The sequence below is a fragment of the Mesoplodon mirus genome (assembly GCF_964341445.2).
Source record: "Mesoplodon mirus genome assembly, chromosome: X".
Classification (NCBI taxonomy): Eukaryota; Metazoa; Chordata; class Mammalia; order Artiodactyla; family Ziphiidae; genus Mesoplodon; species Mesoplodon mirus.
Window position 1 is genome coordinate 128,235,155 of NC_138981.1, and position 12,754 is coordinate 128,247,908.

Genomic DNA, 12,754 nt, shown 5'->3' on the forward strand with positions numbered 1-12,754 from the left:
CCCTTCCCTCTTGCGTCTTCCTCCCTCCCACCCTCCCTATCCCACCCTTCCAGGCAGTCACAAAGCACCGAGCTGATCTCCCTGTGCTATGCGGCTGCTTCCCACTATCTATCTACCTTATGTTTGGTAGTGTATATATGTCCATGCCTCTCTTTCGCTTTGTCACAGCTTACCCTTCCCCCTCCCCATATCCTCAAGTCCATTCTCAAGTAGGTCTGTGTCTTTATTCCTGTTTTACCCCTAGGTTCTTCATGACATTTTTTTTTCTTAAATTCCATATATATGTGTTAGCATACGGTATTTGTCTTTCTCTTTCTGACTTACTTCACTCTGTATGACAGACTCTAGGTCTATCCACCTCATTACAAATAGCTCAGTTTCATTTCTTTTTATGGCTGAGTAATATTCCATTGTATATATGTGCCACATCTTCTTTATCCATTCATCCGATGATGGACACTTAGGTTCTTTCCATCTCTGGGCTATTGTGAATAGAGCTGCAATGAAACATGTCTCTTTTTGAATTATGGTTTTCTCAGAGTATATGCCCAGTAGTGGGATTGCTGGGTAATATGGTAGTTCTATTTTTAGTTTTTTAAGGAACCTCCATACTGTTCTCCATAGTGGCTGTACCAATTCACATTCCCACCAGCAGTGCAAGAGTGTTCCCTTTTCTCCACACCCTCTCCAGCATTTATTGTTTCTAGATTTCTTGATGATGGCCATTCTGACTGGTGTGAGATGATATCTCATTGTAGTTTTGATTTGCATTTCTCTAATGATTAAGGATGTTGAGCATTCTTGCATGTGTTTGTTGGCAGTCTGTATATCTTCTTTAGAGAAATGCCTATTTAAGTCTTCTGCCCATTTTTGGATTGGGTTGTTTCTTTTTTTGCTATTGAGCTGCATGAGCTGCTTATAAATTTTGGAGATTAATCCTTTGTCAGTTGCTTCATTGGCAAATATTTTCTCCCATTCTGAGGGTTGTCTTTTGGTCTTGTTTATGGTTTCCTTTGCTGTGCAAAAGCTTTGAAGTTTCATTAGGTCCCATTTGTTTATCTTTGTTTTTATTTCCATTTCTCTAGGAGGTGGGTCCAAAAGGATCTTGTTGTGATTTATGTCATAGAGTGTTCTGCCTATGTTTTCCTCTAAGAGTTTGATAGTGTCTGGCCTTACATTTAGGTCTTTAATCCATTTTGAGCTTATTTTTGTGTATGGTGTTAGGGAATGATCTAATCTCATACTTTTACATGTCCCTGTCCAGTTTTCCCAGCACCACTTATTGAAGAGACTGTCCTTTCTCCACTGTACATTCCTGCCTCCTTTATCAAAGATAAGGTGACCATATGTGCGTGGGTTTATCTCTGGGCTTCCTATCCTCTTCCACTGATCTATCTTTCTGTTTTTGTGCCAGTACCACACTCTCTTGATTACTGTAGTTTTGTAGTATAGTCTGAAGTCAGGGAGTCGGATTCCTCCAGCTCCGTTTTTCGTTCTCAAGATTGCTTTGGCTATTCGGGGTCTTTTGTTTTTCCAAACAAATTTTGAAATTTTTTTTCTAGTGCTGTGAAAAATGCCAGTGGTAGTTTGATAGGGATTGCATTGAATCTGTAGATTGCTTTTGGTCGTAGAGTCATTTTCACAATATTGATTCTTCCAATCCAGGAGCACTGTATATCTCTCCATCTATTTGTATCATCTTTAATTTCTTTCCTCAGTATCTTTTTTTTTTTTTTTGCGTTACGCGGGCCTCTCACTGTTGTGGCCTCTCCCCCTGCGGAGCACAGGCTCCGGACGCACAGGCTCAGCGGCCATGGCTCACGGGCCCAGCCGCTCCACGGCATGTGGGATCTTCCCAGACCGGGACATGAACCCGTGTCCCCTGCATCGGCATGAGGACTCTCAACCACTGCGCCACCAGGGAAGCCCTCCTCAGTGTCTTATAATTTTCTGCATACAGGTCTTTTGTCTCCTTAGGTAGTAGTTTATTCCTAGATATTTTATTCATTTTGTTGCAATGGTAAATAGGAGTGTTTTCTTGATTTCACTTTCAGATTTTTCATCATTAGTGTACAGGAATACCAGAGATTTCTGTGCATTAATTTTGTATCCTGCTACTTTACCAAATTCGTTGATTAGCTCTAGTAGTTTTCTGGTAGCATCTTTAGGATTCTCTATGTATAGTATCATGTCATCTGCAAACAGTGACAGCTTTACTTCTTCTTTTCCAATTTGGATTCCTTTTATTTCCTTTTCTTCTCTGATTGCTGTGGCTAAAACTTCCAAAACTAAGTTGAATAAGAGTGGTGAGAGTGGGCAGCCTTGTCTTGTTCCTGATCTTAGTGGAAATGGTTTCAGTTTTTCACCATTGAGGACGATGTTGGCTGTGGGTTTGTCATATATGGCCTTTATTATGTTGAGGAAAGTTCCCTCTATGCCTACATTCTGCAGGGTTTTTATCATAAATGGGTGTTGAATTTTGTCGAAAGCTTTCTCTGCATCTATTGAGAAGATCATATGGTTTTTCTCCTTCAATTTGTTAATATGGTGTATCACATTGATTGATTTGCATATATTGAAGAATCCTTGCATTCCTGGAATAAACCCCACTTGATCATGGTGTATGATCCTTTTAATGTGCTGTTGGATTCTGTTTGCTAGTATTTTGTTGAGGATTTTTGCATCTATGTTCATCAGTAATATTGGCCTGTAGTTTTCTTTCTTTGTGACATCCTTGCCTGGTTTTGGTATCAAGGTGATGGTGGCCTCGTAGAATGAGTTTGGGACTGCTCCTCCCTCTGCTATATTTTGGAAGAGTTTGAGAAGGATAGGTGTCAGCTCTTCTCTAAATGTTTGATAGAATTCGCCTGTGAAGCCATCTGGTCCTGGGCTTTTGTTTGTTGGAAGGATCTTAATCACAGTTTCAATCTCAGTGCTTGTGATTGGTCTATTCATATTTTCTCTTTCTTCCTGGTGCACTCTCGGCAGCTTGTGCATTTCTAAGAATTTGTCCATTTCTTCCAGGTTGTCCATTTTATTGGCATAGAGTTGCTTGTAATAATCTCTCATGATCTTTTGTATTTCTGCAGTGTCACCTGTTACTTCTCCTTTTTCATTTCTAATTCTATTGATTTGAGTCTTCTCCCTTTTTTTCTTGATGAGTCTGGCTAATGGTTTATCAATTTTGTTTATCTTCTCAAAGAACCAGCTTTTAGTTTTATTGATCTTTGCTATCATTTCCTTCATTTCTTTTTCATTTATTTCTGATCTGATCTTTATGATTTCTTTCCTTCTGCTAATTTTTTGTTCTTCTTTCTCTAATTGCTTTAGGTGCAGAGTCAGGTTGTTTACTCGAGATGTTTCCTGTTTCTTAAGGTGGGATTGTATTGCTATAAACGTCCCCCTTAGAACTGCTTTTGCTGCGTCCCATAGGGTTTGGGTCGTCGTGTCTCCATTGTCATTTGTTTCTAGGTATTTTTTGATTTCCTCTTTGATTTCTTCAGTGATCACTTCGTTATTGAGTAGTGTATTGTTTGGCCTCCATGTGTTTGTATTTTTTACAGATCTTTTCCTGTAATTGATGTCTAATATCATAGCATTGTGGTCAGAAAAGATACTTGATACAATTTCAATTTTCTTAAATTTACCAAGGCTTGATTTGTGACCCAAGATATGATCTATCCTGGAGAATGTTCCATGAGCACTTGAGAAAAATGTGTATTCTGTTGTTTTTGGAAGGAATGTCCTATAAATATCAATTAAGTCCATCTTGTTTAATGTATCATTTAAAGCTTGTGTTTCCTTATTTATTTTCATTTTGGATGATCTGTCCATTGGTGAAAGTGGGGTGTTAAAGTCCCCTACTATGAGTGTGTTACTGTCGATTTCCCCTTTTATGGCTGTTAGTATTTGCCTTATGTATTGAGGTGCTCCTATGTTGGGTGCATAAATATTTACAATTGTTATATCTTCTTATTGGATCGATCCCTTGATCATTATGTAGTGTCCTTCTTTGTCTCTTTTAATAGTCTTTATTTTAAAGTCTATTTTGTCTGATATAAGTATTGCTACTCCAGCTTTCTTTTGATTTCCATTTGCATGGAGTATCTTTTTCCATCCCCTTACTTTCAATCTGTATGTGTCTCTAGGTTTGAAGTGGGTCTCTTGTAGACAGCATATATATGGGTCTTGTTTTTGTATCCATTCAGCCAATCTGTGTCTTTTGGTGGGAGCATTTAGTCCATTTACATTTAAGGTAATTATTGATATGTATGTTCCTATTCCCATTTCCTTAATTGTTTTGGGTTCATTATTGTAGGTATTTTCCTTATGTTGTGTTTCTTGCCTAGAGAAGTTCCTTTAGCATTTGTTGTAAAGCTGGTTTGGTGGTGCTGAACTCTCTCAGCTTTTGCTTGTCTGTAAACGTTTTAATTTCTCCATCAAATCTGAATGAGATCCTTGCTGGGTAGAGTAGTCTTGGTTGCAGGTTTTTCTCCTTCATCACTTTAATTATGTCCTGCCACACCCTTCTGGCTTGTAGAGTTTCTGCTGAGAGATCAGCTGTTAACCTGATGGGGATTCCCTTGTGTGGTATTTGTTGTTTTTCCCTTGCTGCTTTTAATATGATTTCTTTGTGTTTAATTTTTGACAGTTTGATTAATATGTGTCTTGGCATATTTCACCTTGGATTTATTCTGTATGGGACTCTCTGTGTCTCCTGGAGTTGATTAACTATTTCCTTTCCCATATTAGGGAAGTTTTCAACTATAATCTCTTCAAATATTTTCTCAGTCCCTTTCTTTTTCTCTTCTTCTTCTGGAACCCCTATAATTCGAATGTTGGTGCGTTTAATGTTGTCCCAGAGGTCTCGGAGACTGCCCTCTGCTCTTTTCATTCTTTTTTCTTTATTTTGCTCTGCATCAGTTATTTCCACTATTTTATCTTCCACCTCACTTATCCGTTCTTCTGCCTCAGTTATTCTGCTATTGATCCCATCTAGAGTATTTTTCATTTCATTTATTGTGTTTATAATCGATGCTTGATTCATCTTTAGTTCTTCTAGGTCCTTGTTAACTGTTTCTTGCATTTTGTCTATTCTATTTCCAAGATTTTGGATCTTGGAAATAGAATCTTGGATCATCTTTACTATCATTATTCTGAATTCTTTTTCAGGTAGACTGCCTATTTCCTCTTCATTTGTTAGGTCTGGTGGGTTTTTATCTTGCTCCTTCTCCTGACGTGTGTTTTTCTGTCTTCTCATTTTGCTTATGTTACTGTGTTTGGGGTCTCCTTTTTGCAGGCTGCAGGTTCGTAGTTCCCGTTGTTTTTGGTGTCTGTCCCCAATGGCTAAGGTTGGTTCAGTGGGTTGTGTAGGCTTCCTGGTGGAGGGAACTAGTGCCTGTGTTCTGGTGGATGAGGCTGGATCTTGTCTTTCTGGTGGACAGGTCCACGTCTGGTGGTGTATTTTGGGGTGTCTGTGGACTTTTTATGATTTTAGGCAGTCTCTGCTAATGGTTGGCGTTGTGTTCCTGTCTTGATGCACGTATCTTAAATGACTTCCCACTGCATGTGAAGAAACTGAGGCCAGAACAGGGCAATGGATGTATTCCACATCATGTAGCTGCTTTTGCGCTTGACGCCCTCCTTTGCGGATGACAGCAAGCTCGTCCACCATGTTCGAGGTGATGGGTGCCAGGACATAGGATTTTGAAGGCAGTGAAAATACTCTGTATGATACTGTAATGAAGGCTATATGTCATTATACATTTGTCCAAACCCCCAGAATGCACAAGAGTGAACCCTAATATAAACTGTGGACTCAATGATTGTGATGTCTGTGTAGGTTCATCAACTGTAGCAAATATACCACTCCACGGGGATGTTGATAATGAGAGAAGGTATGCATGTGTGGAGGCAGGGTGTATATGAAGAGTCTTCATATCTTCCTCTCAATTTAACATAAAACTACTCTAAAAAATAGTCTTTACAAATATGAATGTGATGCCACCCCAGAGAAGGCTGTATTTCAGCCCATAGAAGCAATATATCCCTTGGCCTATATTAAATTTTCATCTTGTAAATTTACATAATACTCATAACACAAGTTTGTAAATCATCCTATAATTAATTTGGATTTAAAACTACCTGTCCCAAATTGTGGGATCCACCAGACTGCTAAGAGGAAAAGACGTACATATTTGCACTGTGCTTTTACCTGACAAGGGTCAGGAGAGTCTCTCAAAGAGACAAACAAACAATAACAACAAAAGTGCACATTGATGGTAGATGACATCCCAGGAAATACTGTGCTAACCAAGAGTTATAGCACTTTCAAATGCACTGCCCACCAGAGATCAAACCAGAGCATGTCAGGTTATATTTTCCTATCAATGACTGACAGTGCAAAGGTATTAAAATGACTGTATATTTTTATTAGATGCATACATATAATTTAAATATTATTCTGAGTGCATCTTTTAAGTGAGAAGAAAATGAGGTCTGTAGAGTCACCTGAAACAATCTGTAATGCATGGAATTATGAGCCACATAAACTCAATATGATTATTTATTTTGTAAACATCTGCTTGAATACAAAGTATGTGGCTTAAGCAACTCAACATGAAAAATATTGCAATTAAGACTAAAAGCGTTTAAGAAAAACATTGTCTTGAAAGCGATAGATTTTATTTGCAGTTGATAAGGTTATAAAACAATATATGATAAGTGGCAAAGAAAACCAAAAGAAATAGTTTGCTGACATTAGAAAATACTATTGAGAACTTTATAAAGAATCATACATTCTTGTCCTCACAGTACTTCAACCAACACTTAGAACAAAAGATATTTAATTCAGTAAAACATTTAAAGAAACAGACTGTTGGGGAGTTAATTTAAAGAGAAAAATTTCAGGCCAATTTTGACTTTAGCTCCATTCCAAAATTGTTTTTTAATTTATAAAACTTAAATTTTTCCATTCAGGAATTTCGATTTTTCCAGATCTTTATAAATCTAAAATTTTTAATCTTATGACTTATTTCTAAAATAATACATATTTTCTTAAGAAAATTTAAAAATAAAAAAGTATAAAAAAGAAAAGCAAAAAAAATGGAGATAAAATATCCCCTCACAACATTGTTTGTCAATACTAAATAAGATATGTGTAAGTAGTTAGCAAGTTCCAAGTGCCCAAGAGATAGTAAATAAATGCTACTTTCCTTGCTTTCTTTTTCTTCCCTTTATAAAAATCAAATCCATGTACTTTAAGTACTAAGTTTGCTCAAAATTTGACATTTTAAATGTTCAAACCATGAGCTCTTTCATACTGTCTAGAAAGTATACTTTTTTGAACATAAAAATTAAGATTTCTCTCCATGATAGTGACTATATGAATAAAGGTTGTTTTAGCCACTTATCATTTCATTAAGTGAAAGCTTAAAGTGAATAATATTTTCAAAGAAAAAGTATACTTAGATTTATTTCCGAGGGCCCCTGAAGGAATAACTAGGACCAGTGTGTAGAAGTCACAGAGCAATAGATTTTGATTTAATATAAGAAAAATCATTTCTAATAGTAGCCAATGTTGGAATGAGCTATTTTAAGCATTAGCAAGTTCTCGGTCACTACAGGTATTCAGAAAGTGCCTGTGTGAACACTCCTTGGGACCACTATGGAAGAGCACCCTGTAGACCCCCACTTAATCTGACAAACTAAAAATTATTATTATTTTTGCTAATATTTTTAGGAAACCCTGAATTCTATATGTTCCCAAACAAATCTCTCATCAATTAGCCCTTTGAAAGCAAGTATCATGTCACATTTCTCTTTACTTCACAGTAACAGATGCCCAATAAATGGCTGCTAAATTTGTAGACCACCTACTGTATCACAGCATTATGTTTACTCTTTGAAGAGCATATTTACTGTTTTGGGTAGTGTAAGTTGATCAAAGATGAGTTGATGCCACCAAACTGCATTATTTCAACAAAAATTGATGAAAACTCCTATTTCCAGTAATCTCTAACTACAGAAACCCAAAGTGCAGTAAGTAATAAGAATTCCAAAACAACAAATAAACTCAGATTCAATATTATTTCTCTAGTACACATCTGTGACAGCACATGCATACACATGTCTGGGTGTACACACACACGTATGTATTCATAGAAGGGCAGACTATGTAACAGATATGAAAAACCTTATAACAAGTAGAAAGAGTACTAGAGCCTATTAAGTATGTCCTTGCATTATGATAATAGATTTCTGGTAGTCTTAGAGGAAAATCTGAGGCTTCAAATGGAAAAGGTACCCAATACACAGGGTTATGTTGTGAAGGTATTCACAAGAGACATTCTCGTCATTTTTTTCTGGTATAGTTACTTACAATGCAACACCTATTTTATTTCCTTCAGTAAGATTTCTGAATATCTGAACCAGGAGGACACATGTAGAAAGCAATGAAGTTGATTGACACTCACTGTCATTCTTCCAGCATCAAGAGAAATAAACACTAGATAGAATGAAAATAATTTTATAGCTAGAATCCTGGTAACCAAAGTAAACATTCTTGCTGTAATTTTCTTGCTGGAATATTTACACCCAGTAAGAAAAAAAGGATTCTTAGTGAGTCTGAAGAGAGAAGTAGGATGCTCATATGCTTGGTGCCAGTACCTATGCTTTATAAGTATTGTGCATCTCTTACTAAAGGATTTCTAGGAGTCTCTCCAAGCATATATTCTTTAAATAATCAAAAGAGTCTGCTGAGACAGTTTCAAATAAAAGTGGAGTGTTCTGGGCATTCCACTAAGCAAGAACTTGGAATATCTTTGTTTTTTTAATTAATTTTTTAATTTAAAAATGGTGAAATAAGCTTTCCTCTATGAAGTCCAAATGAGAAACTAACCCCCAAAGCACAAGGCCTATTTTCAGCTTCATCAGCTGTAGAACAGAAGTAAAACTTCTATTATGAATAGGGGCTATGGAACTAATTCACCATGCAGACCATTGAAAACCGCCTCTGCTGTTAGGAAGTAGCCTTTGGTGTTAGGAAATAGCCTTTGACTTACACATGACTACGGTGGTTTATTTTTCAATGCAATCTAATTTGATACTATAACAAAGTATCCGCACATTAAAAAAATTCTCTAAGGGCATAGCTGTTCCAATGTTTTTTTGAAAAAGAACCAGCTGTTAGAAAAGATAGGTGAGGAGAGGATGAACAGCTTCCCTTTGGCAGCTGTAAATTTCTTTCAGGTAATGTGAGATCGATTAAATGAAAAGACTGCTTTTCATGTATCTTATGTGGCACTCTTACTTTTTTTTTTCTTTAATTTTTTTTTTTTTTTTTTTTTTTGCGGTATGCGGGCCTCTCACTGTTGTGGCCTCTTCCGTTGCGGAGCACAGGCTCCGGATGCGCAGGCCCAGCGGCCATGGCTCACGGGCCCAGCCGCTCCGCGGCATATGGGATCCTCCCAGACCGGGGCACGAACCCGTATCCCCTGCATCGGCAGGCGGACTCTCAACCACTGCGCCACCAGGGAGGCCCCCTCTTACTTTTTATAAAATCATTTACCTACAATAAAATAAGCCCACTTAAACTGTACATTCCAATCTTTTGTCAACTGTAGACACCTATAAAATCACACCATTCCCAAAGTATGGAAAATTTCCTTCACCCCAGAAAGCTCCCTCATGCCCCGTCGAATTTAATCTCCACCATCACCAGCCCTAGGCAACCACGAATCTGCTTTATTGTACTATAGATTGGTTTTGTCTCTTCTAGAATGTCATACAAATGTGATCATAAAGTATGTACTCTTTTGTGTCTGGCTTCTTTCACACAGCATGTTTTTGAGATTCATCAATATAGTTGTGCATATCAGTATTTTGTTCCTTTTTCTTTGCCAGTAGCGCTCAACTGTATAGACATACCAAAACTTGTTTATATATTGATCTGTTAGTAGACATTTGAATTTTTAGGTTTAGCTAATATGAATAAAGCTGCTATAAACAAATATTTACAAGCTTTTTTATGGATGTGTATTTCCTTTTTTCTTGAGTATATTCATAGTGGCAGAATAATGGATCATATGGTAGGCAAAATTTTCACCTTTTAAGAAAGTGCCAAACCGTTTTCAATGTGGTTGTACAATTTTACATCACCACCAGAAGTGTATGAGGGTCCCAGCTGTTTGAGGGTTCCAGTTGCTTTTCACCCTTTTTAATTTTAGTGATTCTAGTAGGTGTATAAGGGCAAATCATTGTGATTTTAATCTGCATTTCCCTGATTAGTAGCTATGGACATTTTGACACATTATGTATCTCTTTTTGTAAAGATTCAGTTCAAATCTTTGCCAATATTTTGGAGCTGTTTTCCTTATTATTGATATGTAAAAGTTATTTTATATTCTAGATATAAGTCCTTTGTCAGATATAAGTACTGCTAATATTTTTTCCTAGTCTATGGCTTGCCTCTTCATTTACTTAACTGTATATTTTCAAGAGAAGACATTCTAAATCTGATGAATCCCAACCTACCATTTTTTTTTTTATGGTTAGTGTTTCTTGGTCTTGAGAAATTTTGGCCTGAACTATGTTCACAAGAATTTCCTTATGTTTTTCTCTACAAATCTTGGCTGTAGACCTAAAGCAGACCTGTGACTCAGTTCCAGCCCCTCTCAACCATGGACTGGGGCCAGTCCCACCTGCCCAGGAATACTCTCGGTGACCTGGGAGAAACCTTCTCAGACACCCGATGGGAGCCACACCTGTTCACAAACTTGGAAACAGGCCTGCTATCTACAGACTTAACTGTACGGTCCCTCAATTTGGACCTTTGTCTCAGATAGAGTCCCACTGACCAAGGTCCTAGAGCCAGTACTGTCTCCCTAAGGACAAGGCAGGATACATGCACACCTGAGCCACTGGTAAAAAAAAAACATGCAAAATGCAGTCTCCACTGTGGACCTGGAAGCAAACATGTGACCTGGCTCCAACCCTACATGACTGAGACCAGAGGAAATCCCATCAACCTGGGGACCCAGAAAAAGAAGGACTTTACCTGCTGAAACCAGTCTGTAAAGATTGGGAGAGGTTTGCTCCTGAAAATGGACAGACACCAACTCAAGGCTACATGAATCAGGCAAATGTGACACCATGAAAAGAAAGTAATATTGCTCCAGTAACCAACCCCAAAGAAATGTATATCTACATATTGCTTGGGAAATAATTTAAAATAACTATCTTAAAGAAGCTCAATGAGATACATGAGAACACATATTGATAACTAAAGAAAATCAGGAAAGCAATGCTTGAACAAAATGAGGAATTTAATAAATAAACAGAAACTTTATTTTTTAAAAAACCCTGAAATCCTGGAACTAAAAATTTTTATCAAGGAGGTGAAAAATCTGTACATTAAAAACTATATGACATTTATGAAAGAATTTGAAGAAGACACAAATAAATAGAAAGATAGCCTGTGTTCATGGATTGGAAGAATTAATATTGTTAAAATGTCCATAGTACCCAAAGAGAGCTACAGATTTAGTGCAATACCTATCAAAATTCCAATGGCATTTTTCACAGAAATAGAAAAAAATCCTAATATTCATAAGGAACCACGAAGACTCCTATAGTCAAAGCAATCTGGAGAAAGAACAAAGCTGAAGGCATCACATTGCCTGATTTAAAACTATATTACAAAGTTATATTAATCAAAACAGGATGGTGCTGGAATAAAAACAGACACATAGACCAATGGTACAGAATTGACAGCCCCAAAATAAATCCAATCCAGAATGAAAAATGAAGAAAGGCTAATCTCTTCAATAAATGATGTTGAGTAATCTGGATATCGACATGCAAAAAAATTAAATTGGACACTTATCATACAGCATACACAAAAGTTAACTCAAAATTGATTAAACACATAAACTTAAGACCTGAAAACATGAAAATCCAAGAAGAAAACAAGGGGGAAATTTCCTTGACATTGTCTTGGCAATATTTTGGATACGACATCAAAACACAGGCAAGAAGAAGAAAAAATTAGTAAGTAGAACTACAATAAAGTAAAAAGCTTCTGCACAGCAAAGGAAACAGCAATATGAAAAGGCAACCTACAGAACTGGAGAAAACATTTGCAAACTATGTATCTGAAAAGCGGTTAATATCCAAAATACATAAGGAACTCATACAACTCAGTAGCGAAAAACAAAACAACCTAATTAACCTAATTAAAAATGCTATCTATATCTATAGTTTTAAGTATGGCCTACCTCATTGCATAAATTTATACCATAAATTTATACCAGTACTATATACTAATTCACACTGTTAGATATTTGGGCTGCTTCCATTTTATCTTATTATGAATAAAGTTGCAGTGGACATTTTTCTGTAGAAAGCATTGTCCTCATTCAGGGCCATTATTTTAAGAAAAGTCCCAAAAAGCAGAATTGGAAGGGTAAATACATACAAAATATTATAAGGTACTTGATATATACTGTCAAATTAATTCCTAGGAAAGTTGAAGCAATTTACATTTGCATTAACAAAAGTTTAATATCAGTATAGAATGAGAACTAGTTCCATAATATCCATACAAATGTTTATGTTGTTCAATACCAAATCAATGAAAATCTTAATATACTTCCTAGAAGTAGTGAATTTATAAGCAGAGCATAGATTAGTGATTGTGTTTAGCATTGCTGTAAATTCAGTGCTTAGGGTCTTTAAGTGTTAAATGGTTTCAAAG